General features: G+C 37.9%; 1 protein-coding gene across 5 annotated transcripts in view; it reads right to left on the bottom strand.

The window, feature by feature from the left end:
• The window catches only part of LOC117714384 (putative G-protein coupled receptor 141), a 62,572-nt gene extending 44,066 nt beyond the window's left edge, over positions 1-18,506 (bottom strand). For 4 of the 5 annotated variants that reach the window (XR_013112226.1, XR_013112227.1, XM_076939324.1 and 1 more), the window contains exon 1: positions 18,389-18,506. The gene's annotated coding sequence lies outside the window, so the exon portion shown is untranslated. The remainder of the gene's footprint in view (positions 1-18,388) is intronic. The other variant, XM_076939326.1, reaches the window with a different exon arrangement.
• Between the last annotated feature and the right edge of the window lie 662 nt (positions 18,507-19,168).

The following is a 19,168-nucleotide window of genomic DNA, read 5'->3' as shown; positions in this document are numbered from 1 at the left end:
GCAACTCTGAGTATCTGGGCTGCAGGATCTTGGGAGGGAAGTTCTAAGTGAAACAATGAAAAAATATATTTAGTAAATTTAAGAAGCCTTGCCTCTTGAAAGTCATTTGTTTAGGCTTCTTTAAAAAATTAAACTTTTAAAAAAGTTAACTTTTGAAAATAAAAAGTATAGTCATCAAACTAGAATCTCAGGGGGAATATTAAACACAGAGAGTAAAGCTTAGTGCATTATACGCAATAAAGAGTAAACATTCTCAAAAGGAAACACTGGAATAAATACACTGTGCACATGCTTTAGCATAGTGCAGCCTCATTTACATCATGAAGATGCTATGAAGTCCCAGGCAGTCTCGGCATTTTTAGAACTGGGGGCACCAAGGCATAGAAAGGCTGAGGAGCCCACCCAAATCCATCCACACAGCTACTAAGAAAGAGATGCAGCCAATTTCCAGCCCAAAGAACTGGGTTTCAGTTCTGTTTCCTAGCAACTGCTCTGCAATCCTGTGAAGAAAATGGAAACCACTAAAGAGGAGTCCCATGGAAGTTAAATTTTCCGAGAATAAGCAATGGTGAGAGTGAAAAAACTAACTTTTTTAGAGAGATGATAGCTGAAAATTCTCCAGAATTGGAGAAGAGCATCAATCATTCAATTTGGTCAAATTTCTAAAGTAGAATTTGAAAAAAAAATTATATCCAGACATAGACTAGTGAACCCCAGAACCTCCTAATATATAGGAGATGCTGACCACAAAGACAGCCATTAGAAAAGACAAATTGATAAAAAATAAAAGCCCATTACAAAGGAGACTTCTTGAGACAGTGGCAGACTATTGTCCTAGGAGCAAGGGAAGATGGCATCAGCTACAAGGTGTATCTAGTGGGATTGTCATTGAGGAATGTGAGCAAATAATGCCTTCTTATGCAAACAAAAAGTGAAAGTACCTTCACTAAAGAAAAATATAGAGGACATATCTTAGAAAGAAGGAAAATCTAAACTACAAAGCAAAAATGTTAAACTATGTACAGTTTACATGAATACATCTAAACCAGTCTTCTAGAAATGAATTCTGAAAATCAAAATGTTTGGAAGAAAAATAATTAAAATCTATAATTGACAAGGAATAACAAAAGAAATAGGGAGATTGGTGTGTTCACATTCTCGTTATTACTGGAGAGACTAATATGTAAAAACTGTTCTCTTAGGAAAGTTAAGGCCTTTGGTGAGGAAAACTGATTTTTTCAGACAGGTCAGGGGAGGTTTGACACAAACTCCAGAAAAATGTAAAAAAGAAAAACACATTTGGGCAACATTGGTGAGCACCCATCTTCCTACAAAGATGTTTGCACCCTCTCTTTTAGCCCCTTGTCAATGCTACAGTAGATATCACCTCCCTGAGCTGCCAGCCTACAGAGACTACTAGTGAGACTGCTGGAGTCTGTACATTTAGGAAACATGCAGGAGTGTGCCTACTCCTGAAGTAATACATACATTACAAGACTGGGAGGTTGTTTAAATTAATTCACATCACTGTTCAGTACTCAACTACAAATCACAATACACCTATTCAGTGTGTATCCCATACTTGCAGAACAGGGTATTCTAACAGAAAGTTCTCTGGACTGAGACCATGGGCATAGCATGAGCTCAGCAGAGCAGAGTGAATATCTCCCTGGATGTTACTGTACAACCTGTTTTACCTCAACTGAAGCTACAGGTGAGACTGAACTGACATGGTAAGGTGTTGGGAGCCAACTTTTAGCAGAAAATGACTAGAAAGCAGATATCCACATGCTAGCCACACCTCCAAGGCTTATGTCATATCCATGCGCCTACAAGGGGCGTGGCAAAAGTGTATAAATACCCCAGATTTCCCTTCAATAAAAGAGACTTGTTCAGAACCTCTGTCTTGTCTCCATTCCTTGCGTCTCTTCTCCTTATCCTCTCTCTCTCTCTCTCTCTCTCTCTCTCTCTCTCTCTCTCTCTCTCTCTCTCTCTCTCTCTCTCTCTCTCTCTCTCTCGACCCTGACCCGAAGACCACCTTTGAAAGGCCAAGCCAGGCAGAGCTGAGCAGGCCGCAACACAGAAACTATTCAGGCATTGTTAAGTCTTTTGTCTCAAACCAGGTCCCCCCCCCCCCCCCCCCCGCAACAGTAAGGTTGGGTGGTCTTGCTGCTGAAACACTGTAGTGCCTTCTACAAAAGACCTTTAAACAAGGAGCTGAGGTGCTCAGGAGCTAGCAGTAAAGAGACTGGACATTTATTGAGTGCTTACTGTGTTCCACCTCAAGCCTTGCCTTAATTCTCCCAAAAGTCTTACAGTCTTTCCTCTGCATAAGGTAAAGTGCCAAGACCCATGGGACTTCCTACCAGAGCTCCCAGCTGGCAACTGCTGCATGGTTACGCAGTGCTTTGGGCACTACTTGAGATGCTAGTGGATTCTTGTTCATTTACCTATTTTTCAAGCTTTGTGTTAGCTCAGATGAGAGACAGAGATAAGACACAAAGGCTATGTGAGTCAGTATGAATGTGCCTCAAACTGCTGAAAATAGTTTATCTGCTCCATTTATACTACTCTTGAACACACACCTAAATGACTCTGTATCCTACTATAGAGATACTTGCTCATCCATGGTCATTGCTGCTCTATGCACAATATCCAGAAAATGGAAACAGCCTAAATGTCCATAAACTGATGGACAGATAATGAAAATACGATGCATTGAGACAGTGGAATATTACTCAGCTATTAAGAAAGTTGGAATTAGAAAAATTTGCAAGTAAATGAATGGAGACGAAAACAGTCAGCCTGAGTGAAGTAAGTCAGACCCAGAAAGACAAATATCACAAGGTTTTTCTTCTTTGTAGATGTTAGCTTTGAATTACCAGTATATGAGTCTTCTTTGGAATACTTACAGAGGTTAGTAAATTACTAAAAACCCATGGGGGAGCATTGGAGGCACAGAGATTTTTGTGCTCACTGACATGCACTAGGGCAGTGGTTGTCATCCTTCCTTCCTAATGCTCTGATCCTGTAACTCAGTTCATGCTATGACGACCCTCAGCCACAGAATTATTTTTGTTGCTACTTCGTAACTGTAATTTTGCTATGATTGTGAATTGTAATGTAAATGTCTGTGTTTTCCAGTGCTCTTACGTGAACCCTGTAAAAAGGTCATTTTACCACCAAAAGTGTCACATTCCATAGGTTAAGAACTGCACTGGTGGATCCTGGAATGTTAAGCACAGAGGGCTTATGCCCTCAAGGGAAAGAGTACAAAACCCAATTTTCACCTAGAAACCTGAAGCAGATGTGTTTTCTAACCTGGTGACCTTGGATCTATGAAGGCTGACCTTCAGACACACTCTCGTAAACTTATTTTTCTTTCAGTCAATCTATACGACCTATTTTTATGAAAGGTGTCATACTTACTTTACAAAGAGTTTCAGCGAACTCACATCTGATCTATGTTTCACTTACTTTGTTCCTCAAATGATTTTAGGCATGCTTTATTGTGCATGTGGGATTGAGGTAATCACTACAAAAATGGTTTTCAGCAGATTGTGCTGAGTGTAAATAAGCCTAAAACGGGCAAATCGGGATTAGACTTCCAACATTTGAAACAACACTGGCTACTGAGTCATGTTGTGCCAAACTGCCTTCTTGCTTCCATGGGTTGTCTGTCTGCTGTCAGTGAAGCTCACATAGATCCCTACAGGGGAATTTCTTCTAAAGGAAAGAAAGCAGAATGCTCTGGTACAAAGGGTTAAAACATCATTGTGAGGAGCTAAAGAGTTGGCTCAGTAGTTAAGAGCACTAGTTACTCTTCCAGAGGATCTGGGTTTAATTCTCAGCTCACAACTATCTGTAATTCCAGGCCCAAGGGATCTGGCACCCCCACACAGACATACATGCAGGCAAAGTTCCAATGCAGAAAAAATAACAATAAATCTAAAAGGTAAAAAGTAATTATGTAATAAGAAACAATAAATTAAGGTGGGTGAAAGGATATCAGGATAGAAGAGAGAAAATGATGGATACATAACACTAAAGAATTTTCAGAAAAGGTCATACAGAAGCCTACTGCTGTAGAAGTATATATACGGCCCACTGGTGCAATAGTGGCATAAGCATCATGAGAGTAACCAAACACTCACTGATTGAATTTAAGTCCCATTCCACAAGATACAACCTATACCGAGTACAATCATCAGGCCAAGACCCTACAACTATACAGACATCATAGTCCCTAGGGAAAAACTTACTACTATTATTCTTCCAAATGTATTAAACTACATAGTATTAAACTGACTGCTAATGAATTCTTCTTATACCCGTACATTAATTTATGTCTCAACTCTCATCAAAGAAGCTTCTATTTACCGTAGATGATGATTAAAATAGAAACACACAACCTGCCAATGTACAGTGAATAAAAGAATAGCAAGTGCTTAGCCCTGAATGAAGCATGTATCCCTCCTTACAATGTTCAGGATCACCACAGAAGAGGGGAGAGAACGAATATAAGAGCCAGAGGTAGTGGATGACTACAAGGAAGGGTTATCATTTGATACAACATTGCAGATGCACACAGGAGCTCACTACAGTTGTAGCAGCATGCAAAAAAACCTGGACAAGCCTAAGCCAGACCAAATCTCAGCATGAAGAGAAGAGCTTGCATGATTCCACCAAAAGCCAAGGAAGTAGTAACAATATTTAGTTGAGAGAGGAAAGAACAGGTAAAAAAAACATAAGAAAACTGATCAATTGACCACGCTGCAGAGGAAGTTATTTTAGCAACACAAATTGACCTTGAAGGGGAAAGGGGGAACAGACTGGATAGAAAGGGAAGAGTGAATGGGCCTAGTGCAGTTGGGTAATGGAGAATGGGAATGATCAAAATACATTGCCTAGAATATCAAGTAACTAAAAATCAGAAGAAAAAAAACACTTATTCTAGGAACTAGGCACTCACACAGGCATTTGGATAGTGATTTTCCATCCTCTTTATATTTATTCTAAACAATGTTATGCTAACAAATATTAGTCTGGCAAGAATTATATAACCACTTTGTATTTCTATAAATGTCTCTTCTCTACCAAGGGCAAAGATTTTAATGGGCCTGTTTCTGATCTCTGCCCACAAAAAAAAAAAAAAAATGACACTAAACTTTTCATTTCTCTTGATTGGAACATTCTGGAGAAGAAAAAGTTTAGTCTATTCAGGTCAGCAGGCTGGAGAACCATGGTAGGTGATGTGCAAAATATTCATGGTGGAATCCATTCAGACTAAACTTCTACTCTTCCTAGCCATTGATGAAGAAAGCCAGGAATACACAGCTCATTTTTTTATGCGACTCTTGGAAGCAAGAATTTTTTCATTCTACTAAACAAATATTACATGGACATACTCCTACAAACGCCCTAAATCTATCAAGTTCTTAGAAACTGAGAATAAAGATTATGAAGGAATTGGAGAGAAAGAGAATCAGAAAAAAATTGTAGCTTGGGGAAGAAAAAACAAGCATCTACTGAAAATGGGCGATATAATTATTCTGTCTATCCAACAAAATGAATATAGTAAGCAACTGAACTATGTTAACATATGTAGATAGGTAAATCTACATTACCATCATTGTAATTTTAACAACAGAAGAAGAGGGATTTGTCTTCTACAGAGAACCAGTCCTCTGTGAGGAAAAGGTGATCCAGCTTACCCCATGAAAAGAAGGAGCCACTTGCAACACTGGAGCTGACTCAGACCTAGAGAGGCCACATTCTGCTCAGTGGTTCTTGCCAGAGATGGCCTGGTTTTTGTCATCTTCTACTGGGTGTAACAGATACTTGGAAGTCAGAAGGAGAGTCCAAATTTGTGGAAGTGAAAGCAAAAAAGTGTTCCCAACTAGGAACAGAAGGTAGTAAAGACATGTGGAGGGAGCAAGCATTCAGTGATGCATCAGAGTGAATCTCTTTAGGGATTTTCAGAAATATTTCTTCAGTACAATTGCTAAACAGAACAACAAGAGATGATGTTTACCAAGGATGATGCTCACACAGTCTATCACAAAATAAGTGGTACATTTCTGCTTTGTCCCCTGGGGACAAAGAAACAGCAGCAGGCGATAGATGAAATGCCTCATTTCACATGAGAAGGCATCAGAAATAATACCAGACACACAGCACAATGCTGCCTTTTGTTATTATTTTCTGAAAATGCTATGTGACAAAATCTCACTATGTCTCCTAAATTTTTTTCACCTTAAAATTTAAAGGAGCTTGTAACCTGAAATATTTACTCTGTTTTCTCTTTAAAACTATATAAAATTATTTCTTGTACTGTTACTTAATATCTAAACTGTATTTCTTTACATTAAATGAAATATTTTTAACAAATATATAAATACAATTAAAATTTCCTCTGAGAAGAAAACAAACTAGCTGCTAAGTATTGAATGTCTTTTTTTAATGGATATTATTCTTAAATCAAAAAAGGAATAAATACCCCGTCCCTCCCCCACTCCATCCAGATGTGAGGAAGCCCTAACCAGCAAGTACCTTCAGATAGGCAGATGATGGGGCACAGAATGAATGATTTGTCAAGGAACAGAGTGGAGTCCCATTCTCTCTTATCTGACTTTTGGCCTGTGTGCAAAAGCTTGTTGTTTGCACACAACATTCGAGAGGTGTGACTTCCTGTCCATTCCCCCAAAGGGCAGAAAATAAAAGTTTACTCCCCATCTCTTTTGATTAATTTTAGTTGAAAGTCTACTTTATTAGATATTAGACTATCTACTTCAACTTGTTTCTTGGGTCTGTTTGCTTAGAAAACTTCTTTCCAGAATTTTACTCTAAGGTAATATCTATCTTTATTACTGTGATGTATTTCTTATATATGCAGCAGAATGATGGATTCTGTTTACACATCTATTCTGTTAGCCTGCCTTTTAATTTGGGGAATTGAATCCATTAATGCCGAGAAGAATTAATGACCAATGATTTCTAATTCCTGTTATATTGATGGTGGTGGTGGTAGTGTGTGTGTGTGCATGTGTGCATGTGCGTGTGCGTGTGTGTGTTTAAGCAGGCACAAGAAGCAAGTTGGAGTAGCCATTCTAATATCCAACAAAACAGACTTCCAACCAAAATTTATCAAAAGATATCGAGAAAGGTAGTTCATATTCATCAAAGGAAAAATTGATGAAGATGATATTTTAGTTCTGAATATTTATGCTCCAAAGGCAAGAACAAGCACATTTATAAAGAGACATTACTAAAGCTTAAATAATACATTAAAACACATACATTCAACACCCCACTCTCATCAATGGATAGGTCATAGAAACAGAAACTAAACAGAGAAATAATGAAATTAACAGAGGTTATGAAGCAAATGGACCTAACAGATATCTAAAGAACATTTTACCCAAACAAAAATACCTTCTTCTCAGCACCTCGTGGAGACCTTCTCCAAAATATTGACCATACAATCAGTCACAAAGAGAGCCTTAACATACACGAGAAAACTGAAATAATCTCTTTTATATTGTTAGAGCACCATGGATTAAAGCTAGACTTTAACACAATAGAAAGAACAGAAAGCCTAAAAAGTCATGGAAATTGAACTACTCTGTACTGAATGATGACCGGGTCAGAGTCATCATTTATCAAGAAATAAAGAAATGAAAGGCTATCTAAAATTCAATGAAAATGAAGGCACAATAGACCCAAATTTATGGGATAAAATGAAAGCAGTGCTAACAGGAGCATACATGCACTAAACGTCTTCATGAAGAATTTGGAGAGGTCTCATACAAGCAACTTAGCAGAGCACCTAAAAGCCCTAGAACAAAAAGAACATACCCAATAGAAATAGATGACTGAAAACAGTAAAACTCAGGGTTAAAATAAACTCTCTCTCTCTCTCTCTCTCTCTCTCTCTCTCTCTCTCTCTCTCTTTTTCTGTGTGTGTGTGTGTGAGTATGCACGTGTGCGCACGCATGAGCGTGTGTGTGTGTGTGTGTGTGTGTGTGTGTGTGTGTGTAAACAACAAAATCAACAAAATCAAGAAATCAAGAAATGCTGGTCTTTTGAGAAAATTAACAAGATAGACTAAGATATACAAACCCTTAGCCAAACTAACAAAAAGGCAAAAAGACGGCATGCAAATTAATACAATCAGGACTGTAAAGAGGGACATAACAACAGACACTGAGGAAATCTAAAGAATTATTATGTGTTCCTTCAAAAGCCTTTACTCTATAAAACTGGAGATGAAATGGATGGTTTTCTTGATTGACAAAACTTTTCCAAAGTTAAATCAAGATGAGGGAAACCATTGAAGTTGTCCTATAAACCCAAAGAAAATAGAAGCAGTCATTAAAAGGTTTCCAAACAAAAAAAGCTCCAGTCCAAAGAGTTTTAACACAGAATTCTACAAGACTTAGAAGAGCTAATACCAGTACTCCTCAAACTATTCCACAAAATAGAAGCAGAAAGATCATTGCCAAACTCATTCTTTGAGTCCAAAATCACCCTGATACCTAAACCACACAAACCTTTTATTGACTACTTAAACTGGAAATCAAAGTTCATATAGCGTCACTTGGTGTATAAGAAGATATGCTTCCCAGGGGCAACCACTTCTTGAGAAGCCAATCTTTATCATTAGAATATAAGCAGCATCAGAACGAGCTACTTCAGAAAGAACATTGCCAAACTCATTCTATGAGCCCAAGTCACCCTGATACCTAAAGCACACAAAGAATCAACACAGAAAGAGAATTTTAGACTGATTTCCCTAATGAACATTCATATAAAAATACTTAATAAAATATTCCCAAACCAAATCCAAGAACACATCAAAAATATCATCCACTATGATCAAGTAGGCTTCATCTCAGGGATGCCGAGATGGTTAAATATATGAAAACCCATCAATGTAGTCTACCATATAAATAAACTGAAAAAGAAACCCATATGGTCATCTGATTAGATGCTGAAAAGGCCTTTGACAAAATTCATCACCCCTTCATGCTAAAAGTCTTGTAGAGATCAACCATAAATGATGAACACCTAAATACAATAATAAAAAGTCAACATCAAATTGAAAGGAGAGAAACTTAAAGCAATTTCATTAAAATCAGGGACAAGATAAGGCTGTTAACTCTCTGTCTTTTCAATATAGTACTTGAAACCCTATCCTACGACTTGAAGTCTTATCCTAGCTAGAGCCATAAGATAACTATAGGAGATCAAGGAGGCACAAATTAGAAAAGAAGTTGTGCCAATCTTCACATATGATATGATAGTATACATAAATGACCCCAAAAATTCTACTAGGGAACTCCTACAGCTAATAAACATCTCCAACAAGTGGCTAAATAAAAAATTAACTAAAATAAAAATCAATTGCCCTCCTTTATCCAAACGACAATCAGGTAGAGAAAAGAATTAAGGAAACAACATCCTTCACAACAGCCACAAATAATATAAAATGTCTTGGTATAACTCTAAACAAGCAAGTGAAAGACCTGTATAACAAGAATTTCAAATCTTAAAAAAAGAAATAGAGGAAGACATCTAAAGATGGAAAGAGTTCCCATGCTCACGAATCAGTAGGATTAACACAGTAAAAAATAGCAATCTGACTAAAAGATATCAAAAAATTCAATAAAATTCCCATTAAATTTCCAACATAATGCTTTGCAGTCCTTGAAAGAACAATTCTCAACTTCATATGGAAAAAACAAACAAACAAACAAAAACCGGGGTAGACAAAATAATCTTGTACAGTAAAAGAACTTCTGGAGGTATCACCATCCCTGATCTCAGGCTGCAGTACAGAGAAATAGTAATAAAAACAACATAGTATTGGTATAAAACACACAGGTTGATCAACATATTTTTGACTTACACCTAAAGAGCTTCTGTAACATTTGAAATATACCTTTCACTTTTATTCTCTCAACTCTTATTCCAAAAAATTTTTTCCATGATCTCATTCTACATGTGGTAGAAAATTTTTCTCACAAGAGTCCACCTGAATGAAGGAAGTTGTGGTGCAAATTGCCTCACTGTCTCGTCGAATATTCAGGTACTTTATCTGGCTTGCTTTCAGCTACCCCTGTGCTATGCACTCTCACAAAACATGACTGCAGTGACCTCTGACTTCTATAAAATTGAACAATTATTCCCTTCCTGGAAAATTGATGCACGATTCACAGATGTTGCAGAAAAAATGGCTACTGATATTGTGAGGAAGGGAATGTGGCTGCTAGAAGTTGTTTTAGGTCGTCTCTGCAAGAAGCTAAACCTATTTTTCTACTGTGAAACAGGGTGAGATTTGTGTTAAAGTTAGGGTTATTTTTTTTTTAAGTACCAGTGCTGGAGGAAGGAAGAAGAAAGACAGCCATCCAAACCTCAACTGAGATTTTCTTGGCAAATTTGTGCACAGAAAATTCATTGCTGAGTGAAAGACCTATATGACAAAAACTTCAAGGATTTGAAGAAATGAACTGAAGAAATATCAGAAGTCAGAAAGATCACCAGTGCTCATAGATCTATAGGATTAACCTAGTAAAAATGGCCATCATATCAAAAGCAATCTAGAGATTCAGCACAATCTCCATCAAAACACAATTCTCTACAGACCTTTAAAGGACTAACTCAACTTCATATGGATAAACAAAAAGTGAAGAACAGCTAAAACAAACATGTCCAATAAAAGAACTTCTGGAGCTATCACCATTCCTGATTTCAGGCTGTACTACTAAACCAAAGTAATAAAAACCACATGGTATTGGCGTAAAACAGACATATTGATCAATGGAATTGAATCAAAGACACAGACATAAATCCAAACATCCATGGACACCTGATTTTTTTATAAATAATTCTGAAATACAAAATGCAAAAAAAAAAAAAAAAAAAAAAAAAAAAAAAAAAAAACCATCTTCAACAAATGGTACTGGCCTAACTGGATGTCTGCAGATAGAAAAGATGGATCTATATCACCCTGAAAAGCAGTCAAGTCCAAGTGGATGAAAGACCTCAACATATGATCAGATACACTGAACCTAATAGAAGAGAAAATGGGCAACTGCCTTGAAAACATTGGCATAAGAAACAACTTCCTGAACAGAATACCAATAGCTCAGGCACTAAGAACAACAATCAATAAATGGGACTTCATGAAACTGAAAAGCCTTGTAAGACATAGTACATGTCAATAGGACAAAACAATAGCCACAGAATGGGCAAACATTTTTCATTGACCTCACATCTGTCAGAGGGTTAATTTTCAAATTACCTAATAAACTCAAAAGAACATCAATAAATCAAATAATCCAATTAAAATGGGGAACTGATATAAATAGAACTCTCAATAGAAGAATCTCAAATAGCTTAGAAACATTTAAAGAAATCTTCAGTGTTCTTAGCCATCAGGGAAATGTAAATCAAAATGACTCTGAGAATCCATCTTGCACCCATCAGAATATCTATGATCAAAAATACAAGTGGCAGCTCATTCTGGGAAGGATGTGAACCAAGGGAAGCATCCACCATTGCTGGTGGGAGTGCAAACTTCTACAGCTACTATGAAAATCAATATGACAGTTTCCAAAAAATTGGGACTATTTATACCTCAAGACCCAGCTATAGCACACTTGGGCATATACCTAAAGGACCGTCCATCCTACCACAAAAACACTTGCTCACTTATGTTCATGATAGGATGTGGAAAGAACCTAGAATTAGTAAAGAAACTGTGGTACATTTATACAATGGATTGTTACTCTGTAGTTAAAAAGAAATATGACATCATAAAATTTGCAGGCAGATAGATAGAACTAGAAAAATTTATCTTGTGGTAACCCAGACCCAGAAAGGCAAACATTTTATGTACTCGGTCATAAGTAGCTATTAGCTGTTAAGTAGATGATAACCATAATACAATCCACAGACCAAGAAAGAGGCGAAGGAACAAATAGAGTTCTAGGGGGGATAAAGTCAACTCCCTGGAAGGGGAAATAGAATAGAACAGGTGAACTGGGGGGTGGGTAGTAATGGGAATAGGAAGGACCACACGCAGAGGAAGGGGTGGAGGAAGAGAGTGTGGGAAGAAACAACTGAAATCAGAAGGCATTTGGGGACCAGTGTGGAAACCAAGTGCAGTGGAAACTGCCTGGAATCTACAAGAGTAACCCTAGTCACCATGCCTAGGAAGACATAAAACCTGAACAAGCCATCTTCAGTAACCAGGCAAGGCTTTCAGCAATGAGACTAAGACACCAACCCAGCCATAAAACTTTCAACCTACAATCTGTCCTGCTGACAATATGTGCTAGGAGTGGTGACTCAGAACTTGTGAGAATTAACCACCAATGATTGATCTAATATATGGCCCATACTACCAGAGGGAGTCCATGCCCAACACTCCCTAGATAACCAGAACCAAAGACTAGAAAACCTAAAGACTTAGAATCAAACCAACATAGTTAACAAGAATAAAAAAAATTTGAAAAAAATCAATAGAATGATTCCTAATGATGTTCTAATTTATTTATGGATCAGTGCCTGGTCTAATTGTCCAATTGTCATCAAATAAGCTGATGGAAGTGAAGACCCACAGCCAAACATTTGGTGGAGAGAGAGACCCTAGGTTGGAGGTTTCTATCAGGTCCCTCTCCTCACAGCTCAGGGAACCTAACCAGAGAAAGAGAATTACAGGAGTCAGAGGGGTGAAGAACATGAGGAGAACATGGCCCTCCTACTGGGTTGCCTTGCCCAGCCTTGATGTTAAGGTTTTTGCCTGGTTTGATTGTATCTTCCTGTGCTATGTACAGTTAATGTGCCCAGGAAGCCTGCTCTTTTCTAGGGGTATATTAGGGAGTGTACTTGGAGAAGAATGGAGGTGGGGGATGGGACTGGGAGGAACAGAGGTAAGGGAAGCTATGGTCGAGACATTGAATAAAAGAAGAATACATACAGAATAAAGGGGAAAAAGATAATGCATTGCTAGACTGGCCACTGACAAGATGGTCAATCCTGGAACTTCTGGAGGTATCACCATCCCTGATTCAGGCTGTAGTACAGAGAAATAGTAATAAAAATCACATAGTATTGGTATAAAGCACACAGGTTGATCAACAGAATAGAATCAAAGACCCAGAAACAAACCCACAGACCTATTGAACCCTTGGATTTTGACAAAGAAGTCCAAACCATACAATGGAAAAAGAAAGTATCTTTAAGAAATGGTGCTGGTCTAACTAGTATCTGTATGTAGAAGAATGCAAATAGAGCCATTTCTAACACCCTGCACAAAACCCAAGTCCAAGTAGGTCAAAGACCTCAAGGTAAAACTAAACACAGTAAATCTAACAATGGGGAACTGCCTTGAACTCATTGGCATAGGAGACAAGTTCCTGAACAGAACACCAATAGCTCAGGCTCTATGATCAACAATTAATAATTAGAACCTCATGAAATTAAAAACTTCTGTAAGGGAAAGAACACTGTCAATAGGACAAAATAACTATACACAAATTGGAAAAAGATCTTCACTAACCCTTCATCTAACAGATAATATCTAAAATATATAACTAACTCAAGAAGTTAGACACCAGCGAACCACCTAACCCAATTAACAAATGGGGTACAGTGCTAAACAGAAAATTTTCAACAGAGGACTCTCTAGTGGCTGAGAAGCACTTATAGAAATGTTCAACCTCCTTAGTCTTCAGGGAAATAAAAATCAAAATAACTCAGATTCCACCTTATACATATGATAATGGCACAAAAAAACAAAACAAAACCCAAGGGACAGCACAGGCAGGGGAGGATGTGGAGAAAGCAAACACTCCTCCTTTGCTGGTGGGAGTGCAAACTTGTATAAAGGGATAAAAATGGAGCAGAGACTAAGAAAATGAACAAACAATGACTGGGCCAACTTGAGACCCATCCAATGAAAGAGAACCAACCCCTGTCACCGCTAATGATACTCTGCTGTGCTTGTAGACAGGAACCTAGCATAACTGTCATCTGTAGGCTTCATCCTGCAGCTAATGGAAACAGATGCAGAGACCCAAAGCCAAACATCAGGTGGAGCTCAGGGAGTCTTGTGGAAGAGTAGGAGAAAGGATTGAGAGAGGAAAATGGTCAAGCACACTAGAAGACCTACAGAGTCAACTAACCTGGAACCATGGGGGCTCACAGAGACTAAACCACCAACCAAAGAATGTGCATGGGCTGGATCTAGGCACCCTACACATTGGTGGCAAATATACAGCTTGGTCTTCATGTGGGTGCCCTAACAATTGGAGAAAGGGCTATCTCTGACTCTGTTGCCTGCATTTGGATGCCCTCCCCGTAGCTGGGCTTCCTTATCTGACCTCAGTGGGAAGGGATGTGCTTAGTCCTGCTGCATATTCGTGTGTCACTGTGGGTTTTCATGCATGGGTGGCTTCCCCTTCTCTGAGGAAAAAGGAGAGGGTGATGAGTGGCTTGTGAAGGTGGGACTAGGAGGAGAAAAAAGTGTGGGACTGCAATTAAGATATAAAGTGAATCCATAAATAAATCAGCAAAACTTATTTAGTTAATTAATCAATTAAGAAAAGGCTTCACTCCCCAGCCCATACCAGAAATTCGGGTGCCAGCAACTTCTCAAGAACTATTTCTCTCTCCTGTGTGAGTCAAGTGCAACAAATGCCACTCATTTTTTTTAAAAGTCCCATAATCTGCAGGAACTGTGATCTTTAGGCAACCACATGTTTCAAAATCACAGTTACATTCAAATCTGAAAAGAGAAGCAGCCTTGGGAGTCTGCCGCTAGTTCTTTTGTGAGTACTGGAGCCCCAGGCCTTCAGTGTTCCTCTAACATGGTCTTTGCCATGGTGTCCTTATCTTCTTGCTCACTCACTTAACTATTTCAAGGATATTGCTTACATATTAAGCACCAGATACTGTTCTAGAACACAAAGATATATTATGTCTATTGCTGTTAAACACTGTTATATTAAAGAGACTCTGATCCTGTAAGGCTTGATTGTGGTTGTTATGAATAATAACATTAGCATCCAAAATAAAATCAAATGGGAATTAGAAAGACAATTTAACATAACTTATTAACTAAACTTTCAGATCCTTTAAAATGTAGTATTTTAGTAATCCTTTCAGATAGGGTGACTTTTTTAGATAGAGTCAAGCTAACTCATTGAAATATTCTGTGACAAATCTTCAGCAAATGTGAGATGCTGACCTGGAAGCTATGTTGTTGAAAAGTTGGGAGAAGAAGAGAGGGACATAGAAAAAAGTTATAGCTGCCAGAATTAGAAAGAGTCTGAGTTAATTTTATAAGTACCAAATACAATGAATTGAAGCTTAATAATGTAAGGATGATAGTTGCTAAGTAGAAATATGGAGAGAGTCCTTGGATGTGGAGAAAGTGAGCCTCTCCTGGGCCAGGGTCATCCACAGAGTGTCCTGCCATGGCCAGAGCAGAACAAGTTTGTAGCTTCTTCTTGATGTTGCTAAAGATATTGAAACATGGCCATGCTAGGGTTCCAGTAGAAGTTATAGGTCTGACTCTTGGGAAGTTTGTTGATGAGTATACCATCAGAGTGACTGTTGTACTGGTTATGTCACAGTCAGATACAGGCATCAGTGTAGACGCTATTGATCCAGTGTTCCAACCCAAAATGTCAGAAAAGCTAAAAGAAACAGGGATTCTGACACAGTTGTTTGCTGGTATGCAGTCACCATGGCATTGGTTGTTGGTGTTCTGCTGCTGATATCAACACTAGCAGAACTCTTGATACTTTCCCAGATAGAGCAGTGGCCTTGCCTGTGGCTCCCACTCTGAGTGTAAAGAGACTGAATGTTATTAATGCCTTCAAACTGACTAGTTCCAATATGATGGTAGCCTAAGAACATGAACCAGGACAACTTCAAATCTGGCTTAATGAAACAAACTATCTACCCTGGCATTAATTCATTAATTAAACAAATGTCACTACCCTATTGCACTATTAATTTTAAGTCAAAATGAACTGAAACAAAAGATGCTGTTAAGTTTGCTTAAGTAGAGTTGGGTGGAAGTTTTGACACCTCAGAACTACAGAGAACATTATAAACAGAGTGAATCAGGGCCGAAAGAAATGGTAGAATTAACTAAGAATTATAATAAGGCTGTAAAAGAAAACATACCACCTGAACAAATAGTTATAAAGAATGTTAGTAAGCAGAATCCCAAACACTATTCAAAAGAAAAGGTTTCATGATTTCAAATACTGTCTATTGTTTTGCAACAATTTTGCATACTGTTTCATTTAAATAAAGCAACACAGAATGCTTTTCCAAATACATTTGGTATATAATCCTCCATTGATCCTATTGCAGACAATCAAGGGGACTCTGAAGGTGTATTTGGTGAAGTGTGGGACATGTGGTATTATTTCAGCACTGTGACACCTCTGGTCTCAGTTACGCAATTACTTCTGTTTCCTTAGTCAGGGTTTTGTAGATTCCAAAGTTGTGTAAGAATATATCAAAGTGAACAAATTTTTCTACGATACCATTTACTATTTGGAAGAAAAGCAACATAAATTTTTTCTTATTATTGACTACAAAATGAAGTACATTTACAATAAAAAAGAAACACTTGAGCAGTTTGGGAATTTTTCTCAAGTCTCCTTGAAAGACCTCATTAATTTGAACAGACTGTAACATTTTTAACATATCTGGACCTGTTATTGCAGTGACAGCATACAATGTTACTTATGGTGCTAACACTTAGTAAGTACTAAAACTTTGCAGGGCTGGCTTACTCTTCCATTGGAAGACATTTTCATGAATAAGTCTGATTTTCTTCACTTGAGCTGGAATTTAGGCCACTGTGATAATTGATGATGTCTGTATGCCTTTACTCCCCATTAAAAAAACGTTTTTGCATCCCCTCAAACTTTTGTAGACAAATTCAGATGGTTGGTAAATCACCCTATAGACAATTCAGTGCTAAAATGAACAATTCTGGTGACCTCTTACTTTAGAACTGTGAAAAATGACAGTCAAGAATGGGGGTCCTGAGGGCAAACACTGTTCCCTAAGCTCCATCCATCTCTCTTGTGGCTTTTATATCTGCTGTGAACGAAGAACAATTGTTGTGTTTTTTAATGTTGCATTTTAAATGGACACACGAATACTTATATGTTGCCTTCAACTTTACCTCAGGCTTCAGAGGCTAGAATAATTACTATGCAGCCTTTATTTAAAAAAAAAAAAAAAAAAAAACAAAAAAAACAAACAAAGTTTGTCAAACTTCTGCCCTAGAAGGTTTAGATAGTATTTCTCCAACCAAACAGGATTTTGACAAACAGAATCATCGTCCCCTAATCGATCCCCCACTGAGCTTCCTGTTCTGCCTGCAGACTAAGGTACTGACTTAGGAGCTGCTTTAGAAAACAGGAGAAGGAGTTGTAAAACTGAAGAAATAATTTCTCAATTATACTCTGCAGCTGTGAGGAAACTAAAATGCAGTGAATTTAGGGACTTGCAAGAACACATTTACAAAGAGGCTTGAGCTAGCTTCTTAGAGTCAGAGAGTGACTTATTTTAAGCTGTATATTATTTCATTCCACGTATTGGAAGCATGCCATTAGTTGTAAATAAGAGATAATGCCATAAAAGGCCTTTTTAAAAAGAAAATAAAGTTATTTGTACAGGTGTTTCTATGTTGTATTTATGAGTTTAAGAATTAATTTTGGAGTGTTTCTGTCACATAACTTAAAATTGGAATGACAAGTGCAGTATGCTGAGGGTTTTCTTCAGTGACCAAGCACTTGCCGTAGCTAAGCAGCTCTGGTATTCACTCCCAGAAATTCAAAAGTAAAACAACACACAGATTATTTTGAGCAATTTTTTTTTAGAAATTTCTCAGCATGAGGTTGCTATCATAATTTTTTGGTATTGATTAGGGTTATCAGAATGGTTCCAAATGAAATATGATGATATTGTCAATAATAGTATTAAAGGGATTTGATACTAAAAACCACATCACGTTGAAGATAAGTATCTGAATAACTGCTATAAATCTAACACCAAGTCCTCTATGGTTCTGTATCCAGGATTCATTTCTGTTTTTCTTTTGGGACAAATCCTGAAATAAGTGTGTCCACTTTAATACCTAACACAAACTAGGCTTCATCTTCAGAAGTATGTGACACACACAAGGAAGAAGGCAACTCTTTTTATAACGGAGGTTTGTGGTAAAAATTGAGGATCTTTCTTTTCATAGCTTTTGGTTCTGAGGATTTCAAATTCAATCCAGGCAACAGGAGGCCTATTTTTATCAAGGTCATTGCAGAAATCTTTACCCCAATGCTTCAACACTTACCTTAAGAGCCAGATTTCCAGTGTGAGTTGTTGAGTCGGGCCACAGGTCTACAGTGCAGAGAGGTTGGCCAGCAGCATTGCTGTCTTGGCACATCCACTCTCTGTGTGCACGAGGGCCCTAGACTGACCACTGAGCAAAGGAAGCCAAAGGGTTCTGTGTTCCTCAGGGTGTCATCAGACCACAAAACCTCAAGCACACTAGTACAAAAAACGCCAAGTTTTTAAGGATGAAAAGTCCAACATGAAAAAAAAATTACAGGAAGGCCAACTGTCAAGAAATGTTTATTAGGGTTTATTGATTACTTTGAGTTAAGTATTTCTTATCAAACTTTATAGAGAATATGAGATAAAGGTGATGTCAAAAACAGAAATGGGAGATGAACTATGTATTATGTTAAGGATGTAGTCTCTCACTCTGTCTCTCTCTCCCCTTCCCTCCCTCCCTCCCTCCCTCCCTCCCTCTCTCCCTCCCCCCCTCTCTCTGTCTCTCTCTGTCTCTCTGTCTCTCTGTCTCTCTGTCTCTCTCTCTCTCTCTCTCTCTCTCTCTGTGTGTGTATGTGTGTGTGTGTGTGTGTGTGCGTGCGTGTGTGTATGTGTGCAATATTTTCCACACAGGTGACCCAGGACTTCTCTTTTAACTTTGGTGACTAGTTCATGTATTGATATTTTTATTAATATACAACAATGACCAAAATAGATATTCTAATCATGTCACAGATTAAGAGAACGAAAACTTTAAATCTAAATATGTTCTAGCAATCGATAAAGAATAAATTTGTGC

The sequence above is a fragment of the Arvicanthis niloticus genome, chromosome 8 (genome assembly GCF_011762505.2).
Source record: "Arvicanthis niloticus isolate mArvNil1 chromosome 8, mArvNil1.pat.X, whole genome shotgun sequence".
NCBI classification, from domain to species: domain Eukaryota; kingdom Metazoa; phylum Chordata; class Mammalia; order Rodentia; family Muridae; genus Arvicanthis; species Arvicanthis niloticus.
This window is presented reverse-complemented; position numbering and strand designations above follow the sequence as displayed.